Source organism: Trichosurus vulpecula, chromosome 7 (genome assembly GCF_011100635.1).
Source record: "Trichosurus vulpecula isolate mTriVul1 chromosome 7, mTriVul1.pri, whole genome shotgun sequence".
In the NCBI taxonomy this organism is placed as follows: Eukaryota; Metazoa; Chordata; class Mammalia; order Diprotodontia; family Phalangeridae; genus Trichosurus; species Trichosurus vulpecula.
Genome location: NC_050579.1, coordinates 58,430,305 through 58,447,251, shown reverse-complemented (window position 1 = coordinate 58,447,251; position 16,947 = coordinate 58,430,305). Strand labels below are relative to the sequence as shown.

Genomic DNA, 16,947 nt, shown 5'->3' with positions numbered 1-16,947 from the left:
GTTCACTAGAGGAAAAAGGGAGAGGAAAAAAAGTCTGGGTGTGTGGTAATTGCTTAGCACCTTAAATAGCTCATTAGTATGGGAAATTAAAACTTTTAAAAAACCCACACCTACAAAACATTTTTGTTATTATATGAATTATTCATTTAGCTTCATTATTCCTTTCTTCCTTTGGCCATGGGTGGAAAAAAGTTTGATAGGACTAATTTACATTCACACTTACGCATTTAACTCATTGATGTTTAAGCTAGTGGTGTAGTGTTTGAAACACATTGTATAGGAGCATTTTTTTAAATAATTATAAACTAAAGGTGAATGTTGTCTGAGACATGGAAAACCACTTGCCTATAATTAGCTTCCTTTTTGCCATTTACTAAAAGTAAGACCAGTTTGTGCTGATTTCCATCTAACATTAAGAAAGGTTTAAGAAAGGATTGTCATATCAATCACCAACTTATTAAACCATTGAAACAATTGTAACTATTAAGAATTAGAATCTGAAACATAGTGCAGGCCCAATCAGATAAATACACTATCATCCATTTGGGGACAGTAAGTAATCTGTTAAAGCTGTTTATCTAGAAATACTTCTTTTGAGTTGTCAACAAAATATGTGTCCAGTCTCATAGAAAGCTCAGTTTTACGTAAATTGCTTTAGGATTTGTTTTGGGTGTCTTCATTTGCCAAGATAAATGATTTTTACCATAAGTCTCAGTTTCCACACTTGTCTTAACTCCTTAACTAGAACCACATCCTTATTTATTTTCTTCATTGCTTTTTACCATGTAAAGACTGATTTATCAATATGTATGTCTTAGAAGTACAGTGGGCAGCTAGATGGCACAGCAGATGGAGTGCTGGGCCTGGAGGGCAGGAAGACTCAACTTCATGAGTTCAAATCCAGCCTCAGACATGTCCTACCTATGTGACCCTGGGCAAGTCTGTTAACCCTCTTTACCTCAGTGTCCTCATCTGTAGAATGTTCTGGAGAAAGAAATGGCCAACCACTTCAGTATCTTTGCTAAGAAAACCCCACATGGGGTCACAAAGAATCAGACACGACTAGAAAACGAAACAACATAAATAAAGTCAGGAGGTGGCACAGTGGATCAAATGCTGGATTTGGGAAGACCTGAAATTAAAAGCGGTGTCAGACACTTACTAGCTGTGTGAGTCACTAACTTGGGCAAGTCAGTTAGCCGCCTCTGCCTTAGTTTCCTCTGTAAAATGGGAATGATAACAGCACCTGTTTTGAAGTGTTGCGTAGTGTTGTGAGGATCAAATGAAACAATATTCATGAAGCTCTTAGCATAGTATTGGCACATAGTAAGCACTAAATAAATGCTATATTATTAGCATTATCATCACCTTATGTTCTTGCACATAACATACCTGTATATTTTTGATAGCATATTATGATTGCTCATTTTAAAAAATAAGAGTGTTGGACTGGTTAATTTTTTCTAGTTCTGTATCTCATGAATTACAGAAATAGGTAAATTTTATGGAGGTTACTTAGTCACTGTGTACAGAAGTGTATTTTTTATGTAAATCATAACAGACATTTGAGTGCCTATTGTGAATTGTTCAATTTAACAAGGATTTACTGAGCCTCCAACATTCATTAATTCATTCATCAACATTTCTTTCTATGTGTAAAAAAAATATATTGTCCCTTCCCTTATGGAGTTTATAGTTGGTAAGGAGGAATTCAGTTCAGTTAAATAACATTTATTAAGACTTTGTGCAAGGTGCTATGCTAGTGAATATGACAACCAAATATGAGTATATGACAGCTATAGTTCATAATAATATATTTTCATAGAGAGGTTACAAGTGTTATGAGAGGTTTGAGGAAAGAAAGATTTCTAGATGGGACAATCATGGGAGGCTTCCTGGAAGAAGAAACATTTGAGTAGGGCCTTGAAGGATATGAAAATTTCAAAAGGTAAATTTGGGGGATGCAAAGAGAATTCCAGGCACACTTGAAATCAAGAAGACCTGAATTCGAATGCTCCCTTAGCCACTTATCTGTGTCATCTTGGGCAAATCACTTAACCTCTCTGTCTTGTTTCCTCACCTACAAAATGGAGATGATAATAGCACCTAATTGTCAGTGTTATGAGGCTTAAATGAGGAAATATATATAAAATGCTTTGTAAAACTTTGTAGAAGTGTTTGCTAAAAAAAAAAAAATTACTTTTATCATTATCATCACTAACAGAGAAGAAATGGTTGTTGAGGTGAGAACTTTGGGAAGCAGAGGCCAATTTCTTCTTGAGTTTGTAATGGAAGAGGAAAGTCAGGTAGAGTCTTTAGTGAATTCCAGATTTGGGGAGATCAGATGTCAGAGGATTCCGAGGAAAGAGAGCTAGGATTGCATAGACTAAAATCCTACAGGGGAATTTGGCCCAGGAAGGGCGAGAAACTCTCTGGAATGAAACTTTTGAAGACACAAGGGGATTCTGATAATGAAGAAAAATGAGAGTTGTCTGAAGAAAACAGTGTGACTACACAGAAAACTTAATGATCCACTTAGATTTTAAAAATTGTTATCTTTTGTTTTTATGTTACCTTTAGATTTTTGAAAGATATGTACAGGGGACAGAAGAATAAGTAACAGGCTAATACAGAAATGTAGCATATTACTGTCAATATCATTTGTAGATTGCTAACACAGAGAACAGACTAGTACTGGCAAGGAAAGCAAAGGACAACAAGAAGGGTTTGGGTTGTTTGTCTCTTTCACATGAACAGGTATATATGAAGGAGCTTACTATGTGCCAGGCACTGTGCTAAGCACTTCAGATACAAATAAAGGTAAAGGTTGGTTCCTGCCCTCACATGAGCTCTCAATCTAATGGGAGAGAGAATATGCAAACAACTATGTACAAATAAAAAGTATACAGGGATAAATTGGGAGGTAATCTCAGAGGGAAAGCAAAAGTATGAACTTGTATCTATTTCTATGAAAAGAATATATTTAAAAATCCAGAAAGACAACTAGCTTTAACTTACTATCCTAACCATGATTTCACCAAAATCCTAATTTAAAACACAAAAGCATCAAATCCCACCAGCCTGACTTTTCTCATTACATGCCTTTTCATGCCTTTTTCTTCAATTGACATTTGGTTTTGTCTTGTCATTTAAATATGGATTCTAAAGCTTAAGGTCTTTCTATATATAATCTAATAGTGGCTAAACCTGGAGCCAGCCAGCAAAACCTAAAGATGATAGTGACTCTCTGCGTGTAAGATAGAATTTCACACATAAACCAACCAACCCCAACAGTCAGGTTACTAAAAAGGCAGGAAAAGAAACCAGTGCTAAAGAACCCTGGAAAGAGTACTTTTTCTGGGGGGAAAAATTAACTGCCCAGATTATGACTGGAATATAGGTACCCCACTGGGATCTAAGAATTGTGTTTGAGCATCACTGGCCTGCTGATAATCATAGTCCTCTTCTGACTTGCTGTGGGTCAGCTGCATGTTCATGGAGTAGTATGGGAGATATTCCACTGTGTGGGAGGGTCATTAAAACTCATAGTCTGTGAGGGGCAGCTGGGTGGCGAAGTGAGTAGAGCACTGGCCCTGGAGTCAGGAGGACCTGAGTTCAAATCTGGCCTCAGACACTTGATGCACTTACTAGCTATGTGACCTTGGGTAAGTCACTTAGCCCCAATTGCCCTGCCCTCCCCCTCCAAAAAACAAACAAAAACTCATAGTCTGTGGTTTCATGGAATAGGCCTCACTAGTATTATTTTCAAAGGTAACCCCTAAGTCACCGGTAGGGTAAGGGTGTTGATAGGTGCCCTCTTCACCATTCTAGAACTGGATTCATCATATAGTCTTGGTGAAATGGAGAGTAGAAGCTTATGTACTCCCCAATAGCTGATCCATTCTGAATCACACTCATACTGTTGCCATTCTTTGACCACATGGTGTCTTTCTGCCATCTCTTTGACTTTGTTCTCTGGTTCTGTAACCACGTCTTGACCTGTTTGTAAGTAAGGTTCAAATTCTCAGCCACATTTCGGATCTGCTATGGACTGAGGTATTTTTGTTCCATGAATCTACTGTTGAGTACATTTAGTTGAGCCTGAGAGAACACTGTCCTCATCTGAGGTTTTTCGACCAGGCTTTGATCTTTTCCCTGGTGGATCTTGGGCTTGTTCTAGGAGGAAAGGTTATTTGAAGTCAGGCTAATGGCAGAGTCAGGAATATCTTGAATAAACATGTACTTGGATGAAGGAGGAGCAGGAGAAATTGCTGCGCTTGGCTGGAGCTTTTCTGGACTTTGTATTTGGAAATTAGAGTAAGAGTTTGGGAAGCTAAATGGCTACGGCTGACATGCAGAGATCCAGGTGTTGTAAGGGCAGTTAGCATTGCCTTCAGGCCGTGGGTCTGGCATTGCTGCAAGTGAGAGCTGGAGGTCATGTTTCAGGAAAGATGCTCGAAGGAAGGGGTCCAACCCGGGCAGTTGCAGTAAGTCCAGGAACAAAAGCCTTGAGTGTATGGTTGGCAAAGTGCTTTACAAAGTATAAAATGCTCTACAAATGCAAAATAGTCTTTCAGTTAAAAGCTAGAATAGAGACTCAAAAATGACGAAGACTGTGGCTGACCTATGAATACAGGCCTAAACAGGAGTGTGTGCTGGGTTGGTTTTTTAAACTATTGTGAGAAAGGGGATCCAAGAAGGGTTAGGAGCCCTGCATCAGCTGGATAAACTGATAACTAACGATCCAGAAAAGGAAGAGATGCTTAGTTCTTAATTTTAGGCAGTTGCCTAGAAAGAATGACCTTTGGAATAGAAAGGAAAGAACAAAAATAGCTAATTAAGGAGTTACTATCCAATATAAATGAAGAGATAGTAAGGTAGTACGTGGCTGTCCTTAGTGATTTCAGATTGCCTGGCCCAAAAGAACTACATCTTTTTGGTATGACAGAACTAATACATATGGTCTTTGTGATTGTGGAAAATACAAGGTCATATGTTGCCCAGTTTTCAGAAAAGGGAAAAGAATAGAATCTACATGCTGCAAGCCAGCCAATGAGCTTTCCTTTAATTTTAGAATGTATTACCAAATTGGTGATTAGTGACCCTCTAGTAAAAGAAACAGTGATTAAGAGTCAGCCAGCATGGTTTCATCAAAAAGAGGTCACGTTAAACTGAGCTTGTTCTTTTTTTAATTGATAAGATTATTAAATTAATAGATCAGGATAATGCTGTAGTTTTGCTCAGATTTTAGCTAGATATTTTATAAAACTTCTCATTCTTTTGTGCAAAAGGTGGCAAAATGTGAATCCAAAATATGGATTCAGAATTTGTTGAACTCAATGGATTCATTAAGGGTCAGATGCTAACTGGGCTGGTAGTTTCCAGTGGCAGTGTCCAGGGATCTGTGCTTAGCGCTGTGCTCATATTTATCAGTGACCTGGCTAAAGACGTAGAGGATAAGCTTGTCTTATTTGCAGGTGAAGCAAAAGGAGGATAGCTAAAACACTGGACCACTGAATTAGGACCCAGAAGTAACTCCACAGACTAGAATGTTGGTACAAATCCATTAAGATTTAATAGAGAGGGATGTAAATTCTTATACTTGCAAAGTCTGTTTTTAAACCCAAGGTAAAGTTGGGGGAGACATGATTAGATAGATTTTGAAAGGGTTTTAGTGGACTGCAAGTTGAATTTGAGTCTCAAATGTGACATGATATCCCAAAAAAGTAATTTTATCTTCCCTGGTCAGATGATATCTGGAATATTGTGTTAAGTTCTGGGCAGGAGAAGTTAAGAGGGACGTTAATAAGTTTAAGAGCATCTTAAGGAGGGCAGCCAGAATATTGAAGGGCTTCAAGGCCATACTGTATGACAGTCTCTTGAAGCAACTGGAGGTGTTGAACTAAAAGAAAAGAAAACTCATGGGGGCATTTTAGCGGTAGTTGAAGGGCTGTCATTTGGAAGAATTAGATGAGTTCTCTTTAGCCAAAGAATTCCGTGTGAAGGCAGAATGAGGTATACGTGGATGAAGATTACAAAGAGCCAAGTATAGGTTTGATGTCAAGAAAAAGCTCCTAACACTTAGAGCTATTCAAAAGTGGAATATCTAATTTAGGAAGTAGTTAGTTCCCTTTCACTTGAAGCTATCAAGCAGAGAAGCTAGATGACCTTTTTGGTTTGTGGTAGTGTGACAATTCTTACTTGGATAGCAGTCGGTTTCACTAAGTTGCCAGTGAGGTACTTTCCAAATCTAAAATTTTGTCATTCTTTGATTTCTCACTACTACAAATACTTACCGAAACTAGTTATAATTTAAAATTGAACCCTCTTCTAGGCCCATATCATTTCTTCTATTTCTTCATCTCTCAGCCACATTCCTAGATAAAGTTGTCTAATACACATTACGTCTATTTCTCCCCTTCTCACTCATTCCAAAACCATTTGAAATCTGGCTTCTGATTGAATTACTCAGTTGAAGCTACTCTCTCCAAAACTACCAATGATCTTTTAATGGCCAAATCTGATAAACTCTTATTTGCCTGACCTCTCTGCCATATTTACCAATTGTCCTGGGTACTCTCTCCTCTCTGGTCATTATACTACTTCCTTGGTTCTACCTGTCTTGACTATTGCTTCTCAGTCTGCCTTGAATTATCCATACCATACGCCCTAACTGGCAATTATCATCTCTTTGCAGATCACTCACAGATCTATATAGCTATTACCTTAGATGTCCCAGAGACACCTCCACTTCAGCATGTCCAAATTAGAAAGTCCATATCTTTCCCCTAGACCAGAGGCCTTGAGGACACGTGTAACCTTCTAGGCCCTTGGGGGTCGGGGGGAGGCCTTTTGACTGAGGCCAGGTTTTACAGAACAAACTTCTGTGAAGTTTGGATTCAGTCAAAGGGCTGCACTTGAGGACCTAGAGGGCTACATGTGGCCTCGAGGCCGCAGATTTTTCCACCCCTGCCATAGACCCACGCAATTTCCAAATTTCTTTGTTTCTGTAAATGACAGTACCATTCTTCCAGTCAGCCAGGCTAACAGCCTTGGCATTATCATCCTTTCCTCACTCAACTTCACCTAGCATAGCTAATCATTTACCAGATCTTGCAGGTTCTTCCTCCATATCTCTCACATTTGACTCTTTTTTTTCTACTCATACAGCTACCACCTTATTATATGCCCCCATCACCTCTTATCTCTGGCTATTTTCAGCAACCTTCTAATTGGTATCTTTGCCTTAGGTCTTTCCATGCCAGTCCCTCTTACATATAGCTTGCGTTTTGACAAGTATATAATCAACTCAACATGTTATTTTCAAAGCTGTCTTGGGATTTGTCTGTTTCATTCTTTTAGTAACATTTTTAAAACAGTATGGTAGTCATTGATGGCATCAACCAGTTTGTCCAATAAGATATAAGGACTAGACCTGTGATTTCATTAATATAGGGAGTTCATGGATGAGGAAACCCTCTCCATGAATACAGGTCAGCACCTCCTCTGTAGCTTATAATCTTAGAAAGTTTGTCTGGGAACACTGAGAAGTCGGGTGATTTGTCCAGGATCACACAGCCAGTATATATCATTTACAGGATATGAACCTATTGTGACTGTCCTTGTTTACCTAATAGGAGGTAAAAATACAGGCTTTTAAAAAATACATCAGATTCAAGTGATTAGAATGTTGGCTGTGGTCTGTCTTATTCAAGGTTCTTTGTGTGAACGGAATAGATGGATTTGGCAGAGAAAAACAAATTTACGTGAGTCCCAGGAATTATATCCTGAAGTGTTAACATACCTAGATCTTCTTTTTCCCCCATGCTAATTAACTTTATTATTTAATTGTTTTTCCTCAATTACATGTAAAAACAATTTTTAATATTAATTTTTTAAAATTTTAATTCCAAATTCTTCCCCCACCTCCTTGACAAGGCAAGCAGTTTTATATAGATTATACATATGCAGTCATGCAAAACATTTCCATATTTAGCCATGGTACACAAGAAAACACAAACCTGAAAAAGAAGGAAAGTTTTTTTAAAAAGTATGCTTCCATCTGCCTTCAGACTCCATCAGTTCTTTCTCTGGAGGTGGATAGTATTTTCCATAAGTCCTTTGGAATTGTCTGGGTCAATATATTATTGAGAATAGCTAAGTCATTCACAGTCAATCATCATATAATATTGCTGTTAACTGTATACCATGTTGTGATTCTGCTCACCTCACTTTGTACCAGTTCATAGAAGTCTTTCCAGGTTTTTCTGAAATTAGCCTGCTCATCATGTCTTATAGCAAAATAATATTCCATCACAATCATATACCATAATTTCCTCAGCCATTCCCCAGTTGATAGGCCTCCCTTCAAATTCCAGTTCTTTGCTACCACTAAAAAAAGTGATATAAATATTTTTATACAAATTGGTCCTTTTCCTTTTTCTTTGATCTCTTTGGGATCCAGACCTGGTTTTGCTGGGCCAAAGGGTACATGCAGTTTTGTAGCCCTTTAGGAATAGTATCAAATTGTTCTCCATAATGGTTGGATCAGTTCACAACTCCACCAGCAGTGCATTAGTGTCCCAGTTTTCACACATCCACCTCCAAAATTTGTCATTTTCCTTTTCTGTCATATTAGCCAATCTTATAGGCATGACCACCTCACATTTGTTTTATTTTGCATTTCTCTAATCAATAGTGATTTAGAGCATTTTTTCATATGACTATGGATAGCTTTTTTTTTCTTCTGAAAACTTCTTGTTCATATCCTTTGACCATTTATCAATTGGGGAATGACTTATATTCTTATAAATTTGACCAAATTCTCTACATATTTGAGAATGAGTCCTTTATCAGAGAAACTTGCTGTAAAAATTTTCCCCCAGTTTCCTGCTTTCCCTCTAATGTTGGCTGCATTGGTTTATTTGTGCAAAAACTTTTTAACTTAATATAATCAAAATTGCCCATTTGACATCCTGTAATTCCCTCAATCTCTCTCTCTCTCTCTTTTCTCTCGTTTGGTCATAAATTCTTCCCTTATCCATAGATCTGACGAGTAAAATATTCCATGCCTCCCCTAGTTTGCTTATATCACCCTTTCTAGAAGTTATTAATGATAAAATGATTACAAGTCCACATATAAATATAATGCTAGATAAATGTGAAGACAGAGATTAATGACATTAGACATTATAAATAATCGTATTCCAAGATGAGTTGTGTAGTGTGCTTTCTAACTTTAAATCTTTGACACAGAATGTTGTATTTTCCAGTCAGTCAGTAAACATTTGTTAAGTGCTTACCAAGTGCCAGACTCTGTGCTAAACTCATTAAGAGACAAAAGAGAGTCCCTGTCCTCAAGAAACTCCCAATCATTCTGGCAATATTCTTTGTGTACAATATGAAAATCTTTTAGACCATATTTACTCCCTGCCATGAATATAATGAAATGAATCTTGCAGTTAGGCAAGGGACCTTAAATGAACTTGAGAATAAGAATATAAATTAATTATGTTTATAGAAGAGTGACAGCATTGAACAGTAGAAATATGGCATACACATAGTAGTTGCATAAAGAAGGGAGGACAGAGACAAAGAAAGGGAGGAGTGAGAAGAGGATAAGCTGAATTGGGTATCATGGTTCTGCTGCCTAATAGTGAGCTGGTTATGAACGATAGGCAAATACCATCAGATCATACCAATTTTAGGAAGATCCAGTTTCAGTAATGGATTTATTGGCTTTATTATATTTAAGACCAATATTGATTTTAAATAATTCTAAAATTTAGTATACTTCAGGGTAGATATGTATACATTTTTATTTATAACCAAGCCATTAGTTTAACTTTATATAAAAAAACCTACTAAAAGCATGATATTCTCTCTTTTTAGGGGTAAGAAGGCAAAGAGGACATCTTCTAGTGATAGTTGTATAGATGATTTCTCCTTACCAAAAAAACATTTTGTATTTCTATATTGACATGCTTTAGATCAAGTAAATGGTTATTTTAAGAGAGCTAAACATGTTTTCTGTTCCCTGACTCTTAGCATGCACACATGTGCATGCATACAACACGTACAGACTTAAGAAATCTGTACTTTGCACAGTGCCTGGCACGTAGTAGATGCTAAATTAATGGTTTATCTATCTTAATTCTGCAGCTGATGGTGCCTTCTCTAACATAGCCTTCCATCTACTCTGTATATTTCTTTTATGTACCTGTTAACGTGTTGTCTACCCCATTAGAATGTGAGCTCCTCAAGAGCAAGGGCTGCTTTTTTGCCTTTCTTTATATTTCTAGTGCTTAGCTCAGTGCCTGGCAGATAGTAAGGCCTTAATAATTGTTTGTTGACTGAATAGTTAGTCATTTATATATGACCAAAATACCTTATCAGTGTCCATTTGTAAGAATTGGTTCTAAACAAAAATTTCCAAACTGTGATTTTTTTCTATTAAGCAAACTGAAGGAATGGCAAAGTTGGGGGTGGAATTTGTCTTTAAAAGAATCATCTTATGTTTTCTGATGGTAAATATTTCAATACATAGTTTCTCTGAATATAGCTTTTTTGAAAAGAAAAATGAAAAAGCTGTTTGCTTTGGTAGGGGGAACCAAGTCCGACTCAAAATGTAAACACTGTAAAATGTTTATTGCTGGTTTTGTAGTTCTCCTTATTTGTAGGGAAATCTTGAACAGAAAGAAAATTTCTGGTCCTGTATTGTGAGTACAGAGATCAAGAGAGATTTCCATAAAAAGGCATAGGATTTACTTGGAAGAACATAGTGGTTTCTAACTTGGCAGTAATGAGTTAGTAGTAACCCCTTTAGAAAGAAAATATGATAGGATTATAAACTTTAGCCCTAGAAGGAACCCTAGAAATTTAGTCTCTCCCTCAATTTTTACTTAAGGCCTAGAAAGGACTAGTCACCCAGTAACAGAGCCAAGATTCATAAGATAGACTTAGAGGTAAAAGAGACTTTAGTGGCTATCTAGTCTGCTACCTATGCCCTTTTTGTCTGCTCCACAGGCAGCAAATTTGCTTTCATCTTAAGTCTTTTCCTTTACTACTCCTTCCATCTTTAGATGGCTTCCTGGCTCCCTCTTGATGACATAGACCCCCATGGCGGCCATCTGTACCCTAGCTGTACTTTCTTCCATTCCACTCCACACACAACCTACCACCCCCCACCCCCCCGCTCCCATGTTGGGAGAGTTGGAAATACTCCTTGTTCCCCATTGCCACTTCCAGGTTCTCCCTCTACCGCTATTATTCAGTAACATCTCCACCTGATCCCTGTTGTTATTCCATCTTTCCCTCCGCTTTGTTCCCTCTATTCTTCACCCACACCATGCCCTTCAGTCCCTCCATCCTTCAGTTGTCTCAGGCCATCACCCCTGCATTAAATCCATTCTCCTTCCCTCATCTTGACCCTTTGTTGAACCAGTTAAAATCTACACTGTCCTTTTCTCTTGAGTCCCTTGCCTTTTATCAGATTGCTGATTTTGTTGTGCCAAGTGTCAGCCTTTGATTACTCTCACCAACCACTGCCTTTGTTCCTACACTTGTGCTACTGAACAAAGATGGAGAAAATCATGAAACTGTGCTGCCTGGGCCCACTATAAATTTTTGTACTGTGATGTCAGCTATTGCAAGGCAAGCTGTTTAAACCTCTCTAATTCACTATCCCACTCACCACAGCAGCTTGTCTAGACCTTTTCATCCTTCAAACCTTCCATGCTCCCCTTTCTCGCACACTCCCAGCTGAGAACCTTGCCTCATATTTTACTGAAAAAAAGAAAACTTTTTGCTAAGAGTTCCCACTTCTCTTCTCCTGCTCCTCTTCCTCCACCACTCATATGCCGCCTTCTATCATCTCCTTCTGCGTTGGTAAGCAACATGGCCTTTGTTTTCTTTGAGTAACTTCAGTGTATTTCATTAAGCCTTACTAGGTGCTAAGCCCCAGGCCCAAAGCTCTATTAGGTGTGGAACCTGTGTAGGTGTGAATTGGTGACTGGGGTGGGGCTCAAGGTGGGGCTGGCTAAGGGGAGGTGTTAACTCCTGAGCCGTGCCCTATTAGGTGTTAACCTAATCTATGCAGGATGTGAACCTCCCAGGGTCCTAAGGGGAGGGGCCAACTCAAGAACCAATCACCAGAGCCTAAGCTGTGGTCATTCAGACTTGATGATGTCAAAAACTCTGTAAGAGGAGAGAAGACAGCTTGAAGATCCTTTTCTGTCAGAGCCAGAGACAGCTACAGCCGAAGCTGAAGATAAAGCCGAGGAAGCTGGAACTGCCGGTAGCAGAGCCGCCCACGTGTAGACCAAGGAGTGCTGAGCAAGGACTTGAGGCCAGTGGGTAATCTTACCGGAGAGGGGAAGCATGTATGTGATTTTGTTTAATACCATCATGCTTCTCTGTGGCCTCCTGGTTACTCTTGTGAGGCAGACTTATTGGGCCTGGAAGCTTTTGATCAAAATATAAAAATGGGGACGCTGGTTCATGGGTCTGTTACTTTGGAGCTTGAATAAATGCTTTAATTCTTCTGCCTTCTACTTAGAGAATTCCTTATATCCTGCGGTTCTAAACTATTCAGACATATATATGATTCTCTTTGAAATCATAAATTCTGTCTTCATGCTGTAGTGAGTTATTTCTTATTTACCTTGTTGTAATATTAATTAAGTTGGGACTTCACCCCTTGTTCTAGGATACATAATTTAATCAGGCATGTATCCTAGAACACCTTTGCCCCTGTTTCACATGATAAAGTGGCCCCTTTCCTTGCCAAGGCAAGTCCCTGTATATATGCAAGTGATCCTATTCCATCCCAACTTCTCCAGTATATTGTCCTGCTCTAGCATTCCCACTCTCTCATTTGTCTTCAATCTCTCATTATCTACTGGTTGCTTCCCTACTGCCTACAAACATACCTGTCTCCTCCATCCTCAAAAACCCTTCCTTGACCCATCCATCCCCATTAGCTATCCTATATCTCTTTTCCCCTTTATCCCATACTTCTCCTTTCTTTTGTGGCTGAATTCCTTGAGAAGGCTGTCTATGATGAATACATCCACTTCTTTCCTCTCACTTTTTAACTCTACAGTTTCTCTCCAAAGTTGCTAACAATCTCTTGATTGGCTAATACAGTGATCTGTTCTTAATTCTCATCCTTCTTGCCCTGTGCAGCCTTTGACACTTTTGGTCCCCCTCTTCTACTTTCTTCTCTCTAGGTTTTAATGATACTACCCATCAGTCTCTTTGCTGGATCCAGTAACACTCTCCTCTTTCCTTAAACAAGACACTCCATCTCCTGACTCAGGGCAGTTTCAATGGCTTTCCCCGATGGTTCTCTCCCTTGTCTTTGCCTCCTGGCTTCTTTCAAGCCCCAGCTAAAATCTGCCTTCTACAGGAAGCCTTTCCTGTCCCCTCTTCATTCTAGTGCCTTCCTTCTCTTGATTATTCTCAGTTCATTCTATAGATGAGTTTATTTGCACATATATATTTGCATGTTGTATCCCCTATTAGTTCGTAAGTTTTCAAGAGCAGGAACAATCTTCTACCTTTATTAGCATGGTGCCTGACTCGTAGTAGGTCTTTATTTAATAAATGTTTATTGACTGGCTGGCTTTCATAGGTGAAGATTGAGGCTTAGATGAGTTGTGACTTGTCCAAGGTCATATAGGTATTAAAAGTAGCAAAGCAGAGATTCCAGGTCAGGTCTTCCAGCTCCAAATACAGCACTATACTATACTACCTTCCTCATATCATCCCTCTTCTATATTCTCTGGGAGTTAGGGGCTTTTTTTTTTGTTGTTGTTGTTGTTTTTTTTTTTTTGTATTAGAACCTGTTATGGTTCCTTTACATTATTAGGCTCTTACTGATTGTTTTTTTCTGAATTAAAATGCTCTTTCATTCATATAGCAGGTAGGTGGGCCCAGTTTACCGATTTTTGAGTCTGGAGTTGCCCCTCACATTGTGTGACCCAGGGCAAGTTATGTAAGCTCTCTCAGCCACTGTTTCCTCTTCTGTAAAAAGGAATCTGACTTGATAGACTCTAAAGATTCCTTTCAGTTTCAAATGTATGATATTAGGTTCTTAAAGAAGAACTACTCTGGTACCTTAATATTTTGCCATTTAACTTGAAGGGCAGAGTTAAGCTGCTATTGCAGATTAATACTCAGAATAAATTGGTTTTGTCAGGACATATTATTGCCCTAGAAGTACAAATACAACTCTTTCAAGGTGTGCTCTGTGAAAATACACATTTATGAATTAAAGAGAATAGATTTTTGTATATTGCTTAGTATGTCGATTCCTTGATTTAGTGGAGTCTTGAAAAGAGATTAGAACCTAGGATGATCTGCCTGTCTTAAACATTTCCCTTCATATCTGTTGGCAGCAGGTCTTCTCACTCAGCTGACACAATAAAAAAAAAAAGACATAGAAATACAGGGTACCCAAGTCATTCTAAGAAATGTTGCTACATTGTTTGACATTGGGAAATGTGTCCATTAAAAAACACTTTTTCCCCCAATTCTCCCACACTGCCCCATTGAAGGAATGGAACAGGGGCAGGGGGAGACTAAAACCACTGTAAAAATAATGTATATTCAAGCAAAACAAATTGGCCATGTCCAAAAATATATGTCTCATTTTGCACTCTGAGTCCATCACATTTTTCGTCAGGAATTGGGCAGCATGCTTCATCATATGTCCTTTGGGCAGATAATTAGTTGTCTTAATGACCCAGATTTCTTAAGTCTTTCAGAGTTATTTTAGATCTGGCCATTTTAAGGAACATATATGAGATCTCATCAAATTTCATAGCACATAGAGGCCTCAGAGAACTTTACTTAATTTGACTCAGATCTCCTCTCTTCCTTGGTTCTGCAGTTCAGACTACTCTGGTGTTTTGATGCTTCATAGTTTATCTTGTCCTTTCTATATGTTTTTGTGTCACCCTAAGTGTCTCTGACTAGATATTTGCTCCTCTTTCCCCTTCCAGGCTTAAGCTATAGTTGAAGATTTAGCTTGTGGCTTTGTTTACAAGAAAAACAAAATTTATCAGTCTCTATGAATATGGAAACAGTGGATCCAGAATAGGGTCTTTATAATCCTTAGAAGTATACAAAAAGTATACCTTTACAGGTTGACCAAAGGGCTGTCTTAATCTTTATTCACTGAAATATTGCTAACACTGATCCTATAGAGTTGGTGTTCCCCGTCTAGGGATTCTTATCTAGGGGTCTATGAACTTAAAAATTTGATGACTCTTTCTCTCAAAATTGTTTTTCTTTGTAATTCTGTGTATTTTTAATTTATACATTTACATATGTTATTCTTAGGAGCGGTGTATAGATTTTACCAGACTGCTAAAGGGATCCATTATACAAAAAGAGGGTTAAGAACTCATGCAATAGATAGAGCTAAGAGTGACCTCAAGGATCATCTAGTGCAGAGGTTTGCAAACTTATTTGGCATATTGCCCAAAAAAATTACTCAATGCCCCTCTGGAACTCTTTAACCCTTCAACAGTTTTTTGAAATTCGCAGCATTTCAAAAAATATAAAACATATTTTTTAAATGACGTCTTAAATTTAATAATTTATTGTTAATTTGTGGGTTTTTTCCTGCATTGAAATTTTGATGATGCAATATTGTGTCATAAAACTGTATGGTATCATATTGTAAACAGTCGTTATAGGCATATATTCCTGCAGATGCATGCTGGACTTCCTGACAATGCACGACAACCTCCCTGCCAACCCTTGCTTGTTAAGACCTGTTGGAGGACTTGACCACTGATTGGTCATAACTTGCATTTTGTGTGTATATTTGGAAAATAATGTAATCACCACAACTTTAATTCTGTTACATGATAGATGAAGCATGTACTAACGAGTTTTCAAAATTTTGTTCTATTCTTTCCTTAAGCTTTATTTTTAGTTCAATTTTGTTCTCTTCTTTCCTTAAGCTTTATTTTTATTCAGTGCCCCCCTCCCCAGTTGCACCCAAGGCTACTACTACCCGCCCTGGATCATTGCAGTACCTGCCAGGGTGTGTATTGCCCACTTTGGGAACTTCTGATTCTAGTGCCTAGAGGCTATACTATCTTGGTAAATTTATCAGTTAAACTAATATTTCTATGTTGACAGCTGTCAGATATGTAGCTAGTTCCAGTCACTCAAGTGAACTCCACTGCTCTCTCCTTATCAGCTACCAGTAATGCATATCAGAATGTCTCATAGGAATCTCAAATGTCATGTGCATTTATGAACAAAATTCATAAAATAGTAATGATAATTTAAACAGCACTGTTTAAAAGATACCTTTTGCCAATGTTGTAATAATAATAGCTACTATTTACAGAACTCTTTTAAGAGCTGCAAAGGCTGGCCTTCAAAATCAAAGCTATTTTTGCTTGTCCGAGATTGTTCCTATAAACGATTTTCACTTTTATAATCTTGAGAGAATACTTTTTAAGACTTATGAACTCTCTTTCCAAAAACAATAAATCTTCCATACCCTTTCAGAAGCCAAAGGATACCTTTTTTAGTCCTCAAGATTTTAACTTGTTTTTCCTTCAAACTTTGATTATTAATATGTGAAATGTAATCAAGCATTATTTCTTGGAAATAGAAGTTGGGTGTTATGAAATTCTTGTTTCTTAGAACTGCATAGTAAAAAGAAAACTCCTGGAGGGGTGCCTTTTCATTATGTACACAGTAAAATCCTGCTATAGGTAATATCAGACTTACCAATGAAATGAAATGCGGAACTACCAAGTCCTATTGCCATATGCGCATCAGTATTTGGCATTGTCTTTAGCTACATTCCTTCTGAAATCAAAGGGGACTGTTTTAGGCTGAGCCATGAACAATCATTAGGAAATGCTTGCATTGCCCTGCAAGAAACCTTGGACTTGGACTTTTGTTAACGTCTTGTAA

The 16,947-nt window shown here is 38.0% G+C and overlaps 1 protein-coding gene and 1 pseudogene across 2 annotated transcripts in view; one reads left to right on the top strand and one right to left on the bottom strand.

Annotated features, from left to right (window-relative positions):
- RAP1A (RAP1A, member of RAS oncogene family) overlaps positions 1-16,947 on the top strand; it is a 93,254-nt gene that overhangs the window by 42,979 nt on the left and 33,328 nt on the right. The gene's annotated exons all lie outside the window — the stretch shown is intronic.
- On the bottom strand, positions 3,384-4,439 carry LOC118857382 (annotated as a pseudogene).